Genomic DNA, 17,418 nt, shown 5'->3' on the forward strand with positions numbered 1-17,418 from the left:
TGTCTGTTGAAGACATAAGTCTGAAGAATTTCACTTTTTGCTCACAATTTGCTTCTGAAGACAACCCAGTTTCCTGAACAACCTAGGAACTGGGAGAAGAAGAGGCTCCTGTTTGGAGAACTAGCTCCGTGGGTCCAGAATCTTAAACAAAGGCTACAGAAGCAGGGAAAGTTCTTTACCTAAAGCTTCAAGTGAAAAAAAAAAAGATTCAACCACTTAAAAATATAATTATACTTCCCAGGTTCCAGGCCGTGCTGGGATATGTCCTTGTAGAACTGTTCTGGCTTCCAAACTATCATTATATTTCAATTTAACTTTCCTAACAAAATCCGTTATCAGTTCCAGTGACCTGTTCATTTTCTGCATGTGCAGAATTCAATGAAGCTGTTTTAAATATTTTCTTCTTTATTAAACACTTCTCTAAAATCCATAATTCAGGAGACAATAAATAGTTGCATTTATTTCTATACAGCTCAGCTCTGCGAAGCCGACTGTGAATTCAGCGGGGCATTCTCACACTAGCCAGTTTTTGTTATCAGCTACACAACATGAAAGGAGATTATATTTTGCTGCTAATGGAAGAAACGGAAGGAGAGCAAAGTATTCTAAAACACTGGTTTGAATTGCGGCTTGAGATCTGAAGGGGAAGAGTGGGGGGCAAGTTCTGGATGAGTCTCTCATTTACTTATTGGTGACAAAAGGGTTCCATTTCCTTCTTATATTAAATGAAATTGCCTATTCTGCTTGTGTACTGAACCCAGACGTTCACATCTTAAAGAACGCCCTAGTCCTCATCAAACTGTATTCTTCTATCTCCCCATCTCTCAGATTTTAAGTACAGAAGGCACAAAAGGTGAACTTTAATTTTCAGCTATTTCCAGAATATGAAGGTCTTTTTGTTTCAACAAAGACCTTCTCAGGATAAAAGGAGACTGTCTGTCTCAGAAGGGTCTTCCAATTGCAGTCCCTCCCACTCAGGTCCTCCAAAGACATTTGTTTCAAAAGGTGCCACCGCAATCTGAAGCGGAGATGTGATGTGTCACAGGCACAATAAGATTTCTGATAGTGTTGTTAAAAATTCTTTTGACATTCTTTTAGTGAGAGTTTGTAAATGAATTTTGCTAACACAGGGCAGGGAAAATATATTTTATGGGTGGCTTTATTTCAAGCCCCCTTTGCCCTCCCGTGTGACTTTGATTCAAAGTGTCTTATAGACATCACTATTGGAAAAACCCAACAAACACGAAACCCTCTGAGAAAAACCTGATTTTCTTCGTTTTCATGCTTTGAAAAAGAAAAGCTGATGCAGGTCAAATCCCATTAAAGTGAATAGATCTATGAGTTGATGTTATTTGTCAAAACAGAATTTGACATATTACTCTAATTAACTAATCGGTATCAATAGAATTACTCTGACTCAAGTGGCAGGATATTAGTTACAAATACTTTTTGGCATTTTGAGTGTTCCCCTCCGGCCCTTGGGCTAATGGTACCCTTCAGCTATTTTTCTTTAATCACCTTAAAAAAAATCTCATTTTCAAATTACACGGTGAATTCAGATACCACCTACATGAGGCCCATGAAAAGTGTTGCAAGAATCAGCATCTTGTTAAGTTCATTCTTTCTGTTTAAGCTTGGGGCAAGCCGGGAAGCTAAGACTGTGGAAGAAGGACCCACTCTAAGTAGACTTTGATGGAAGGCCCTCAGTTATTTACATGTATTTTAAAGAGAAACCTGAGGTCATAATGTGCCGGTGTCTTGAGTGTCTAAATTTAAAATTTTAAGGGATGGCTTGATGAAGTGGAGTTAGCTATGATGAATGGGATCCCATTTGAATTCTGGACATGATATCTTGACAAACAAACTCAACACTCTGGTCTTCAGTTTGTTGTTCAGAAGAATGAGTATAATAACACCCATATCACAGAATTAAATGCCATATGAACTTTCATGACACGGTGAAGGCACCCAGCCGTGGGACTGGTACACATGGTGAATGATTTACAAATGTTAATACACACTCCCTTCTGCTTATCTTCACCACACTCTCCATGTCCCTGGTCCTTCTTGTTGTACTGGGATCCTGGATGCTTCCTAAAGTGCAGGAGGAGGAGGAAGAAGATTCTGGTATCTGAGGGACGATGACGGCCCTCTCAGCCTCCATACTGTTTCTTTGCATACTCTTTAGATTTCTTGATTAATGTTTAAAGGGGTGGGGAAGGCCTCGTGTGTGTGTGTGTGTGTGTGTGTGTGTGTGTGTGTGTGTGTGTGTGTGTGTGTGTGTGTGGTCTATGCCTAGACATATGCATGTGGACCAGAGCAAGAGGAAGTTGGGTGTATTCCTAAAATTTCTCTCTGACTTACTGCAGGTAAGGCTAGCTGGCAAGTGAACTCTTGGGTTCTGCCTTTCTACTACACCCTGAAATGTTACAGGCATATCCAGTCATGCCCAGCTTTTTATGTGGGTGCTGGGGATTTGAACTAAGATCCTCATGCATGCCAAGCAGGTGTTCTTACCCACTGAACCATTTGCCCAGCTTGAGACGGTCTCTTTCACTTGCTGCTGTATTTACAGTGTCTAATACAGAGCATGATTCATAGTTGTTGCTCAATATTCATTTGTCCTATAAAAGGACCTTTTTTGTTGTTCTTAATACTTAAAGGAAAATTTCTGATGATGAAAATTGGAAATGTTACTTAGGGAAAATTTAGAGACCTACTAAAAGAAAGAAAATACAATAATTGCTGATAGTACAAGATAGATGTTTACCTCATAATTGTCTGGGAACAATAGAGGATGGCAGAGAGGAGTTGTTATACGGAATGTATTGGTTAAAATGTCCATCGTGTGCATGGCTCTGACTAGATGGGCCTGGTTCGCCAAGTTTTATGCTCCATGACCCTGCCCTATTGGCTGGAGTTGGTTGTATAATAATAGGTGGGCTTTGATCCAAGAATAGTCAAATCAGAGGCTGGCCAGAAGCTTCTGACCTGGTGCTAAAGAACGAACGGGGATAATCACATTCTCTCTTTTGAAGTTGAACTAGAAAGTACAGTTAGCAGTGGGGCCTGGGACTGGAGGAATCTATACCAAGAATCTCTGAGGTAAGGTGAGGCCAGGAGGGTCACAGCAGGCTGCTCTTCTAAGGAAGTGAACGGCACGAGGAAGCAGAATCTCTGAAATGGAGGAGAACTATGCAGAGCTTTGGAAGGACAGAATAAGCCAGTCAGTCTAGCCAGAGGAGGGAGCAGAGGCACAGAAGGGCAGAGACACCACAAGAGATTGTAAGGGCTCTGGTGAGGCGGAGATACCCGTGTGGGCTGCTCTTCTCCAAATGATGTTAGTTCCAGCTGGCTCTCTGGTTCTGGACCCAGTGCATGAATATCTTTATGATATTAACTCTTATAAAATTATTATTATTGTGTGTGTGCGTGTGCATGTGTGTTTATGTGCATGTGTGCCTTCATGTATGTGTAAAAGCAGAAGGCAATTTCCAGGGATCATCTCTTTCCTTCCACTACGAGTTATGGAGACCAAATTCATGTCACTAAGCGTGTGTAGCGAGTGCTTTTCCCCACTGAGCCATCTCACTGGCCCAGTTTGCTCTGTTCTTTCGCTGTGAAGAACCTTTCTGGAACAGCTGGCTCACTACAACAATGAGGCATATGCAGAATGTGGGGGACTTGTGGGGTCAGGGCTTCCAGGTTAGGTTCTAAGTGTGTAGGGATCTCAGAGAACCCTTCTGCAGGAATAATCACGGGGTTTGTTTGGAACGTGGAAGGGTGTCAGGCAGCTGCCCTCCCTGTTTTCCTGTCCCTCTTGAGGCCACCTGGCACCTCCTCTGTGATGCCCTTACATCTCTTCTTGGTGCTTTTCCTCATCGGCTTCCTCTGAAGACATAGTTTCTGCTCTCTCATAACTCTGGATTGCATGTGTCTCTGAGTTGTTGGGACATTGATTGACCCCATTTTCTGTTGCTTTGGAGATCTAGTGTCTCATACTGTGTCACCAGTCTGTGAGTCATTTTAAATGAAAGATGAAGGAGAAGAAAGAGGAAGAGAGGGAGGAAAGGAGGGAGGGAGGGAGGGAGGGAAGGAGGAAAGACAGGGAGGAGGGAAGGGAGGAGGAAGGGAGGAGGAAGGGAAGAGGAAGGGAGGAAGGGAGGAAGGGAGGGAGAGAGAAAGGGAGGAAAAGGGGAGGGAGGGAGAAAGGGAGGTGGAAGGGAGGGAGGGAGGGAGGGAGGAAGGGAGGAGGGAGGAAGAGGGGGAGGAAGGGGAGGAAGAGGAGAGATATGTAAGCCAGCTGAAAGACTGCTGTGCATGAGTAAGTCAGATGGTTTTTTAATCTGATGATGAACTGTGACAAAGTATGTGATGTCATATGGTCCCTTTGCCCCTCAGTTGGGGATGCTGGGTGTAAATTCTCTGATTAGCAGGGAAAGAGAAGAGCAAATTGAGCAGTTTCTACCCTCGTCCTTGCTTCTGTCTTGATCTGTTTTTTTCTATGACAAACCCACTCTTGGACTGCTCAGTGAGGTCCCCTCCCTTATCCGTTGTGACTCACTGTTTCCAGGACTCTCGCCCCACTCCCCCATTGTCTAGGCTGGCCTTCAGAGTCTGGTCCAGCTCTACCGGGAGCTGTCCACAGCTCTAGTGCTGACCGTCTGCCTCCTTCCCAGGGTTGCCCTGGGCGAAGCCAGGGAGCTGGTCTTTGCCTTTCTTCAGAACCGGCCAGGCTGTCGATGCTGACTGTGCAGGTGTGTGGAGAGCAGGCTGTGCTCCACTTAGGCCAGAATGAAGAAACAGCTGAAAAAATTACACAGTCTTGAATACTGACAGTTTCAGCACTGCTTGCCTGAGGGCGCCAACTGTGCAAATTCTTCCTGGAGCAATGTGACAATCTCTTAGCAACTCTGAGCTTCTTTAGTTAGTTTAACTGCACCAGGGCAGCAGACCACAGGGGAACTCATTTCATTCCAGAGAGTGTTCTCACCAAAGCCACCTTGGCTTTAGCTGTCTGTCTGAATCAGCATATCCTCATGAAGGGTGATTTGGCCTCTTTTTTTTTTTTTCCTGAAAATGTGTCAGTGGGGGTGACAGGGAAGATGTGAGGACAGAGCCTTTGGGAGTCATCCTGTACGAGCAGCAGAGGCGCTGGACTGTGCCCACAGAGGCGTGTGTCATTTGTTGGACTGCTCCGTTCAGGCCCAGCATTGTCCTCTTTTCATCTCGGGGAGGGAGAACGTCCCGCTCATCACCCCTGTAAAGTTGTGCATTTGCATTCTAGGCTTTTTTTTTCATCTAACACTGCAGATTCGGTGGCAGCTGTCCTCTCAAGGCTCTGTGGTCAAAATGGATTCTGTCTGACAGATTGAAAGCCCCACGGAGCCATCCACAAAGAAGTCAGACCGAGAAGTAAGGGCTTGCTTTCATGGAGTCGTTGCGGGTTCTGTTGTGTTCAGAGACCAGAATTAGAGCCCTGGAGATGGAAGAGAAGAAAATGTGTGCTTTGTGAAGGGGTGTGAGCTCGCATCCATGCGTATTTCTCATGGCTTTATCCCAAGTGGTTAGGCACTCGTCTTTAGGACAAATTGCTGTCTTTCAAACATTTACATTCCTCAAGTAGTATGAGAAAAGAACTAGTAACAACAGGACTTGTATAATTGGTTTTTTTTTTTTTTTTGAAGCCAGATCTTCTGAGTGGATGGAGTACCATATGACAGTAAGTAAGGTACTTTCTGAAACTGTATAAGTCATTCAGGCAACTGGGGGATCATTTAGTAAATTGGAATGGCACCCTTAAAAGTGGTTAGCAAGGGTAAAATGTACCTAAATCACTCCCTGGTGACCCAAAGGAGCTAATGAGTGCTCAAAGCATTCTTAAAGAGTTTTTGAAGTACAAAACAAATATAACTTCCCAAGTATCAGTTTTCCAGCATGTATTGTATAAGGGTAAGAGGCAGTCAAGACTCTGGGTCACACAAGGGGGCATTGCAACAGTAATGACTGTAATGATGGGGTCCTGAGAAATGTTTCCTCCCACAGAGCACAGTGAGAAATAACAGCTATCAAAATGGAGGTCTGATCAGCAAGAGTTGGAGTAGAGCAGCAGTGGGTCAGGCATCCATGAAAAGGATGTCTTAGAAACAACTTCTCAACAGTGCCATCTTGGGTTTGTGACTTTCCTGGGGAAGCATGAACAGAACTTATCCTAGATAGAGAACAAATGACAGGCCAAAGTGACTCCAACAAAGCCCAACTTGGTGAACCAGTAAATTAATTGAGATTGCTTACAGGAATATGGATGAGGAGTTACTTATGGGAGCATGGGTGACTCAAGAGCAGCTTCATCACAGAAAAGCCCATCACAGCCTGAGAGTTGACTTTGAAAAGCTGCATCCCTGGAGCTGTCTGCACAGCTCACAGCTAGGTTTCAGGCAAATAAACAAGATGGAGAGTCACCTCTCCCCATCATTCCTTACTGCTCATATAAACTTTGGGGAGGGGAATCCTATGAATCTTGTAAACTTCAGGAACTTCTTAGACTTGGAAGTTGTTTACTTCCTGAGTCATAAAAAGCCTCCCTACAGGATGGAATGTTTCAATTAGTATCAAATTGCTAATCAACAAGTAGAAGTGGAAGGATTTTAGTTTTCTATGTTGATGCCAAGGTAACTGGAAAATCATTAGGAAGTATGATGGTCATCTTTTTTGAATTCTCGGTCCAATGCAGAAATTAAGTATCTTTCTGAAGAAAAGACTGCTAAATAACTATTCGATATCCACTATGTCCTTGTTTTCTTATACAGAAGCCTCATTTTATTGGGGCAGTGCATGCTTAGCTGAAATACATGCGATTTCTCAGCCTGCCTTTGAGACGATTGGTATTATCAATGGCTGAGTTCCAGGCAGCGAAATTCAAGGATAAGTTATTAGGTGAATCTTTGGGTAATGTTCTTTAAAGGGTCTAACAAATTAGATGGCATGTGCCCGTTCTTCCTTCTCTCTTCTGTTCTTCCATCTAAAATGAGGAAATGCTGGAGTTGTGGTAGCCACTTTGTGGTTATAAAGCAGCTCTGAGAAAGGAAGCCATAGTTCAAAGATGGTGGGGTGGAGAAAAAAAGAGAGAAAGAGATGGGGGATAAGAATGAATGAATATGAAATATGAACCAATGCTTTGGAGGCATCTGCCATAACTTCTTTGTTTAAACCCCATCTTCAGGTCTCTGCTCTTTTCTAATTGACACAATATGAAAGGCTGGAATCCTGTATCTTCCCTCTTAAATAGAAGTTATTCTATTCACACAACAGGAGCATCAGTAGGGAATAGGATTCTAAAATCTAGCCAGCCCATCCATATGGATGGGCACCATATGGCCTCTCCTTGCTGCCAAGGACAGTTGAACAGACTCAGGGAGGAATGTCAAGTGCAAAGTCAATAATGACATTCTCGAATGCATGAAATGGAGACAACCTGAACGACCTTGAGATAACAGAGGCACTAATTCTGAAGCATTCTGAACCAAATGCTTTATAGTTCACGTGAAAACATTTTACACATTGTATAAGGCCACACCCCCACCTCCAAACCACCAGGGCTGTCACCTGCCATAGTGATTGTTATCTGTGTGACTCATCAAATCAGCTGTGTAGAAGATGGTCACATTCTATCAATTTTTAATTTCCTAACATGTTGGCTTTATATGTATAGACTGAGAAATGCATGGGAGTTTAATCCAGCTTCACTCTTGATTTTCTGTTGTGTAAATATAACATCAACTCACTCTCAAATTATATGGCAGGTCATCACATCCCTGCTTCCAGAAGTTCTCCTTTGTGTAATAGTGGCCTCCTGTTATTGCTTAGGCAAGGCACTGTACTTTTTGAATTAGCTATTGTTATTCTCATTTCCAAGATGCTGAAATTGTGGCTCAGAGAGGTGGTGATAAATAGTAAATCCAGGATTAAAATCCAGTCTGTGTATCCAAAGTTAAAGTTAATTGTTTTATTTAAAAATTATTACTCTCATTATCACCACCACCACCACCACCATCATTATTATTGGTGTGTGTGTGTGTGTGTGTGTGTGTGTGTGTATGTGTGTTAGCATGCACGTGGAATTCAGGGGACAACTTCTGGGAGTCAGTTCTTTCATTTGTTAGTTTCATATCAAAGTAAGATTGTCAGGCTTATTCAGCAGGTATTTTTACCCACTGAGCAATCTTGATAGACTTCCAAATTTTTCTTTTAATAATTATTTCCAGAACCCATGTAAAAAGCTAGACATGGTAGTATCCACTTATAATCTCAATGCTGAGAGACAGAGACAGGTAGATCCCTTGTGCTCAGCCAGCTTAGTGTAATCAGGTGAGACCCAGGCCACAGTGAGATGCACCTTATCTCTAAAAACAAAATAAATGGCCATCCTAATGAGCAGCGCCCGAAGTTAACCTATAGCCACCATGTGCATGCTCACATGTGTATGTATACCTGAAGGCATACATGTACCCCTATACAACTAAAAACAAACACACACACACACACACACACACACACACACACACACACACACACACGGATGTGAGTCCATAAAGAGATCTGCTAAGAAGAGATGATCCAAATATGGGGATACAATGAGTACAAAGGCACCAGGGTGGGAATACAATTGATACATTTGAGAAACAGCAAGGGGTCTGAAGTGGTATGATGGGAGCAGGGACCATAACTGGAAGGGAAGACTGAGTGGGCATTGCAGTGGATACCTGTTCTACCTATGACCTTGAAGTACCAGCCCAAGGGGCATGGCCTCGGGGTTACCCTTAAGACCTGAGAGGCACATATGCTGGCTCTCTCCTCTCCCTTGTGGGCTTGGATGGTGCAGACTGACTCAGGCAGTAGAGCAGCGTGGGACAGGACCTCAGCCTTCCAGGACCCTATTCTGCTTAGTGAGTTGTCTTTTCCAATTTATGGCCCAACAGGAGGCACGAACCCATGACCCTGAGATTAAGAGTCTCATGCTCTACTGACTGAGCTAGCCAGGCTGTTTACTTCAAAGATTTGTTGACTTCAGAATGGAAACCAGGATATGTCCTACATTGGGGAAGGGTTTGCCTTTGTTTCTGCAGGAGAAGAAAAACTATGGATACCAACAAAATTAATAAAAATTTGATTTTAACAGGAGAAACCCCTTGATGAGAAGTGATAGCTCATCTACCAATGTGACAATTCTACAAGTTGTAAGAAAAACTCAACAAACAAGAGTTAGGGAAGGGTTCTGTTTTTTTGTCTTTACAGGAAAATAGAAATACCCATCTTTAAGAAATCAAAAGGCCTTGGACACCTAGACATCTGCTGCAAGGAAGGACCTATTGGTACTAATATACTCCACAGGGTAATATTTCACTGTCTAACATCTATATCTCTTTAACTCTAGAAAAGTTATGGTCCCAATTCAATTATAAATCAAACTGGCTTTGGAATAGGAATGTGGCTCTCTCCTTCTCTAAACCCAAGCATGTTGCTAAAAGAAAAAAATTAAGAAATTCTGTCTTATATCAGAAGAGCCAACTGGTGTGGGACAGAAGAAAACCAATAATCTAGGGACCAAAGTTACCAAGATTCTATTTCTCTCCATGCTTATTCTTGATTTCTGGGAATCCTTCCTTGCATGTCATGTCATCTTAAGATTCAAACTTTCCATTTTGATATCAATAATGTTCAAGTCTTCCACAGTGAAAAATAAGTCTTTCCAACAGCAATTTCTGAAGTCTCCAGAAAGAAAATGGGGCCCCACAACACGATTCTACTCGGTCCAGAAAGATGCCATTGTACCTAAGAACATTGTTCAATGATCAGCTTTGGGCTGATAATTCTTCAGGACAGTTCCAAGATGAGATGGCCCATAATATTACACCTATAGCCAGAACCTCAGATAACCTTATCCATTACTCTGAGACTGGCTACAAATGTTCAGCTAGTCCTCTTGAGACTTAATTATTTAGCTTTCTTACAGGATCCCACAGAGATACCGTCACCCCTAGACAGCAGGAAGCAGTGTTAAGAAAACAATGCCCCCTCTCCCAAAAGGTTTTATTTTCTCAGGGTTATGGATAAGTTGTAATAGGCTTGGGGGTGGAACAATAAAATTTAGACTCAGGGTTCTCTTTTGGAAAAGAAAAAAGGGGAATAGATAGGATAGGATATTAAGGTAGATTATTGTATCTACTGGTTAACTAATTTAGCAAACTATCAGCTTTAGATAATTTGCACTGATATGGATTCCTGCATATTGGCACAAATGTAAACTATTTTTCTGTTCCTGTTTAAGATAACTTGTATATTGATACAAATTTAAAACTATAATTGTCATATTATACACATGTTCCTACTTGTACTTGAAATATTTTATATATTGATACAAATGTAAAATTTTATTTGTCATATTGTCTGTATTTTTACCTTTGTTTATGATATTTTGTATATTGATACATATTAAGAATATTGTTGTCATATTGCACTATACATTTCTACCTCCAGTTAAGATATTTTATATATTGTCACAATTTTGAAGTCATTGTTCTTATACTGTACATCTGTTTACAGATTGTTTACCTTGATAATGTGAAGCCTTAGTCCTTAGGTTATTTAGGTAGATAAGACTTACAGATTAATAGTCACCCATGCTGTCATATCTATAGTTACATTAGTTAGATTTTACAGATTTACAGAAATATATGTCAGATGGATAGGTGATCTTCTAACACTCCATAGACATAGAGAATATGGCATTTAAATGTTTTAATAACTTAGAATTCTGTTGATGCAAGACATGATTGCTCCTGGCAGCACTGATCTACTCCTTAGAGAATGATAGGCTTCAAAGACACTCCATATGGAAGTTTGTCTTCTTCTTGGGCACAAAATGGCCTGCTGGGCAAAGAACTACCTATGCCTTAGCTTCTGACAGTATGAATGCTGTCCTTTCCAGATGAGCAGGACACAAAGAAAAGCAACTGCTGGACCTTGCCAAGACAGGGTGAGACAGTCTTTCAAAATTCCTGCTTCTAATAATGGTCTGTCAGATATTCTAGGCCTGTAGCCAAAAATGGATGCCCCAACAGTGCTGAGAAACATTAGGTGACTGTCCAGGCTGCCAGATGTCCCTGTCTATTCTTGCAACTTTTTGGAAATTGCTTGCTTGTACTTCCTGCTTTCTCAGTTAATCCTATTTTCCTTCTCAGGTCTTTGATGGGGTTGAAGACTAGACAGTTATAGTTATACTCCTTTCGCATCTTAGCTAAGAATATTTTAGGAACTAAAGTTAGATTCTTCAGGATAGGTCAGCTATTGGAATAATCTCTATAACATGCCATTTACCTATGGTCTGGACATTTCTGGATATTTAGTATGTGTCTCTTGTTTGATGTTGTTCTTGTTGTATTTCTATTTTATTTATATTATTACCTTTCCCCTCTCTTAGACAATACTTGATAATCATTCCTATTGTATATAGCTTTGTATTAGGTTCGAACTTTCTTATTTAAACAAAAAGGGGAGACGTAGTAGATACCTGTTCCACTTATGACCTTGAAGTACCAGCCCCAGGGGCGTGGCCTTGGGGGCTACCCTAAAGACCTGAGAGGCATGTACACTGGCTCTCTCCTCTCCCTTGTGGGCTTGGATTGTGCAGACTGACTGAGGTGGTAGGAGCAGCATGGGACAGGACCTCAGCCTTCCAGGACCCTGTGAGGATTTGCCTACTCTGTTTAGTGAGTTGTCTTCTCCAATTTATGTCCTAATAAATTCATTATACCCCTTAAGTAGACTTCCATGGATTTCTTGCTATAGGGCATGAAAAGCCAGATCATACACAGTCTTGCAGTTGATTAGGAAGACTTTGGTGTTAAAATTTGAGGAAAATATAAGCCTACCAGGGTTGAAAATGGATCTAATCTTTATGTATGCTTTAGAGTCACTCTGGGTTCTGTGTTGAGATTTTGAATGCAGGGAAGGCCTAGGTGAATGGAGTCCCATTAGAAGGCTTCCATAATGCAGCACTTAAACTGTGGGTTGTGTTACCACACAGGGTCACATAAATAAATGTAGGGCTTGTGAACCATCTTAAAGGCCCCCGAGAGTGCCATGACCCAAATCAATTCCAAATCAAACACATAGTGAATCCAACGTGTTTCTGGTAATGCTCACTTATTTTACACCACATGAGAACTTGGGTGAGAACACCCAACATGTACACTTTGCACTGAGCATGGCTTCAAGCATGAACACCACCAATACCTTGGCTCAGAATCAATACTACTGAATGCTCTGAATGGAGGTGTTTTTGGTATACATACAAAATTCTCAGATCTTAAAATAATGGTTTAATTATGGAAAGGAAAGACTTTCAATATTTTCCTACTGTCACTTCTCAGCATGTAAGTATCAAATTAGTATATTCTTGGATTGTGTTATGTTAAAATGTTTGCCTTAAAAAAACGCTGTTTGAGTTGCTGACTTGAATTTCATAAAAAGTCATTAAACACATTTTTTTGTCTTGGAATTAAGGTAGAATTTCCAACAGTTTTTGCAATGGGCTTAAACACATTTCTGACATTTTGTGTTACATATTGAAAATTATAAAATGAAGATACTGAACAACTCTGGAAAATATTAAAGATCTTCTACATTCTGCAGTACCAATATATTCAGCCAAGGTTTAATTATTTATATAAAAATAAACAAGCACAGCTATCATCTTTAATAAGTAAGAAAATTATATATGGACTAAAATTGTCTTAAAAAAAGTTTCTTTATGATTTATTATCACTAAATGTTTGGTTTGTATGCCTACTTTATACACTTGGAGACCTGGGTCTGCATGAAAATTCCTCAGGTGAAGGTCTACAGTTGACAGAGGAATCATAGTATAGGGAGTATAAAAAGAACTTGAAAAACTAAACAATGAGAAAATAAACAACTCAGTCAATAAATGGGCTTCAACCGAACACAGCTCACAGCACATGGAGTATGAATAGTCAGTAAACATGAGAAAATGTTCAGCCTTTCTACCCATCAGAGAAATGCAAATCAAAGCGACCTTGGGATTTTATCTTATGCCAGTCAAAATGGTAGCCATTAAGAAAACAAACAACAGCAAAAGTTGGTGTGACGTGTACACTGCCAGTCAGAGTAGTGTACACTTACTCAGCCTCTGTGGAAATCAGCATGGTGGTTTCTCCAAAAAAGTAGAAATAGGTCTATCATATGATCTACTATACTCCTACTCCTGGGCCCAAGTCAACCTATCACAGACATTTGCACATCAACATTTACTGCAGTATGCTGTGGATGATTGATTGATAAATGAAACACTGATTGGCCAGTAGCCAGGCAGGAAGTATAGGTGGGACTAGCAGAGAGGAAAATTGAGAGAACAGAAAGGTGGAGAGGAGGAGATGCTGCCAGTCGCCACCATGAGTACCAACATATAAGATATTGGTAAGCCACGAGCCATGCAGCAAGGTATAGATTTATAGAAATGGGTTAATTTAAGATGTAAGAACTAGATAACTAGAAGCCTGAGCCATTAGGCCAAACAGTTTAAGTAATATAAGTCTTTGTGTGTTTGATTGGGTCCGAGCCGCTGCAGGACTGGCGGGTGAGAGAGATTTGTCCTGACCGTGGGCCAGGCAGGACCAGGAAAACTCTAGCTACAGCAGTACCATTAACAACAGCTAAGTTCCAGAACCAACATAGTTGCCCAACAAGAGAAGGATGAATAAGGAAAACATGTGATATTTCCATAGTGGAATTTTTCCCCAGCCATAAAGAAAGAATGAAATCATGTTGTTTGCAGGAAAGTAGATGCAACTGTAGATGATCACATTAATCTACATAAAGCAGCCTCCAAAAGACAAACATATGGTTTCTCCTTTGTAATTTTCGGATTTTTACATAGATATCTAAAATCATGCATGTATAGTAAATGAACGCAGAAGGGAAATTGGCTAGGGGGACTAAGGAGGCAAGTGGGGGTGGGTGGGAGGAACAGCGTGAGAGGCTAGGCTAATATAAATACAAGTAACGTGATATGGACTGTGCAAGCTGTATTCATAGATCAGCAATATATACCTATATTACTACATGACACCAGTTAAAGAAAATGAGGCCAGGAATTGGAGAGAGAACAGAGGGATGTGTACAGGGAAAGGTTTGGGAGAAGAGAAGGGAAGATGGTTAAACAATGTTATTTTTATTTCAATTTCAAAAAATGTTAAACATAATTAAAAAATAACATATACCTGTAAAAATTGAGCGTTTTCTCAGGTAAAGAGTGACGATGAAGGGAGAAGGTTTGAGGTCCTGTGCTAGAGAACTCTGTCAGAAGAGGGCTTTCTGCCCTTCTTGCCTACCGAGGCTTTTCTGATTACCGAGGGCAAGTCACAGAAGGGTAGTAACAGACAATGATGCTGTGATCAGGCTGGAAGCTGTCAACTGCTTCTTACACCATTCCTTCCTCTCCCAGGGAAACATGCTCACAGAGACAGTCTCTGTCAAGGTGTACGAATTCAGAAGTCCCACGGAGGGAGCTTTCCCATGGCCAAAGTTTTGAGCACTTAAATTTCCTTATCAATTCCATAAATATTTGTACAGCTATTTTTAGCCTATGTTAAGGATTCAGGCAGTAACATTAAGGGTTACAGACATGTAAACTATAGAACGTGTTAGGAGGTAACACAAGTTACATACAGTATAACCTCAGGCTAGGCAGGTTGGAGTACCAGGGACAGGGTTAGAGGTGTGAGAGGAGAGGGAGTGTTACAGTGTTAGGGATGACATCAGGGTAGACCTCACTGAGAAAGTATTTTGGTTTGGTGGCTAGCATGACTTGTTTGTCTCACCCCATCCTTAGCTAGACACTGAACCATCACTGCTCTATCATGCCGTTTCACCTAGTAGCGAAGAAGATGAGAGACGTCTTTCTCTCCAACTGAGCCGAGAGCTGTAGACACTCAGCCCAACTTTGTGTTCATCACTGTGGGTGTCTCAATTTTACTGACTCCTGTGTCTCCTGAAGGGCATCCATTTTGGCTCTTTCTAATAGAGCTTGGGTAACATTTGTTCTGGCTGGATTGGCTTTCCAGGAAAACTGCTAACTCATCCTATTTACAAGTATTGTTTCAGTGTTGAGCTCTGAGATTGGGTCAGCATTCACTGTACCCGTACGATGTGATCATAGAATATAATATGGATGATAAAGGCATTCATTGTCAATTTTCTGCTATCTTTTCCTTTCTTTTCATAAATTTATGATAATGGTGTAATAATTGATCACATTATCAAATAATTATTTAAATTTGGTCTTAAGCAGATGAAGAGTAAGGAATTCCACAGAACCTTGGTTGCATCAGTGGTATAATGGTCATTAGTGTCTGTGCTGGTTAGTTTTTGTCAATTTGACACAGCCTAGACATACTTGGGAAGAGGGCTTCTTCAATGAGGAATTGCCTCCATAAGACTGGCCTGTGGGCATGTCTCTGGAGCATTTTCTCAGTTGCTAACCTATGTAGGAGGACCCAGCAGTATTGGGTACGGGTTCGATCTCATGGAATGGGTCTTAAGTCAAATCAGTTACTGGTGTCTCCATTGGCCTAGCATATCTTGTAAGTAGTACACCATTGTAGATAAAGGGTCTGTGACTGACTTGGTGTTTCCATTTCTCTTTTGAGAGTGTGCAGAGTATATTCCTTCACCAAAATGCTGGAATGGACTGGTGAAGGCTCTAGGTAGGCACCGGATCGACATCTCCATGTTCAATGAGCTGTGTAGGTGTTGTCTTCAGTGATGGGACCTTGCTGTCAGTTTCTGGAGAGCAACCTATAATCTTAGCAACAACCTGGGTTGTTTGGGAATTTCTAAAGTGCCAAACTCAATTAGATGTAGCCTAATCCCGGTACTAAAAGCTTCATTTGGTGACAAGAGATGGCCAGTTGAGACTCTGTCTCCTCCATTATTTGGCGATTTCATTTAGATCACCTGCATACATGTATGTATTTTAGAAAGCTACTAACATATTAGGTTTCCATAATACCCCACAAATGCCTCTTAATTTTAGCTGTTTCTCTCTGTACCTCCCACAACCCCTTCTCCCTGCCTCTCCACTTTAGCTTCCCTACAGGAGCCCCTCATCCATCCATAACTATTTATTCCATTTCCCAATGAGATCTAGCTTTTCCCTCTAGTTTTTTACTCTATACCTACCTTCTTTGGTTCTGTGGATTATAGCTTGGTTATTATTGACTTCAGAGCTAATATCCACCTATAAGCGAATACATATCATATTTCACTTTCTGAGTCTGGGATACCTCGCTCAGGATGATTTTTTTTCTAGTTCCATTCATTTGCCTGTAAATTTCATGATGTCACCCTTTTAAAAATTTCTGTGTCATACTCCATTGTGTGAATGTACCACATTTTCTTCATCTGTTCTGTTGAGGGACATCTAAGTTGTGTTCAGTTTCTGGCTACTATGCATATAGCAGCAATGAGCATGGTTGAACAATTGTCTCTGTGGTAGGATGAAGCATCCTTTGGGTATATGCCCAAGAGTGGTATAGGTGGATCTTGAGGTAGATCTATTGTCACCTTCCTGAGGAACTGCCACACCGATTTCCGTAGAGTTTGTACTCCAATCAGCAATGCATGATTATTCATCTTACTCCACTTCTTCACCAGCGTGAGCTGTCACTTATGTTTTTGATCTTAGCCATTCTGACAGGCTTAAGATGGAATCTCAGAGTAGTTTTGATTTGCATTTCCTGGATGACTAAGGATGTTGAAGTTTAAGTGTTTCTCATCCATTTGAGTTTTCTCTATTGAGAATTCTCTGTTTAGATGCACATCTCATTTTCAACTGGGTTATTTGTTTTCTTGATATCTAGTTCCTTGAGTTCTTTATATATTTTGGGTATTAGTCTTCTATCAGATGTGTAGTTGATGGAAATCTTTTCCTATTTTGTAGGCTGCAGGTTTCTCTAAATGGTGGTATCCTTTGTCATACCGAAGCATTTCAGTTTTATGAGGTCTCATTTATTAATTGTTGATCTTAGTGCCTGTGCTAATGGTGTTCTGTTCAGAAAGTCTTTTCCTGTGCTGATGCATTCAAGGCTATTCCCCACTTTCTGTTCTATCAGTTTTAGTGTATCTGGTTTTATGTTGAGGTCTTTGATCCATTTGGACTTGAGTTTTGTGTAGGGTGGTAAGTATAGATCTATTCACATATAGGTTTCCAGTTTGACCAGCACCATTTGTTGAAGATGCTCTTTTTTTTTAAACAGTATGTATTTCTGGTATCTTTATTAAAAATCAGGTGTCCATATATGTGTGTGGATTTATTTCATGGTCTTCTATTCAATCCTA

The sequence above is a fragment of the Peromyscus californicus genome, unplaced genomic scaffold (genome assembly GCF_007827085.1).
Source record: "Peromyscus californicus insignis strain IS unplaced genomic scaffold, ASM782708v3 Scaffold_24__1_contigs__length_46423439, whole genome shotgun sequence".
Classification (NCBI taxonomy): Eukaryota; Metazoa; Chordata; class Mammalia; order Rodentia; family Cricetidae; genus Peromyscus; species Peromyscus californicus.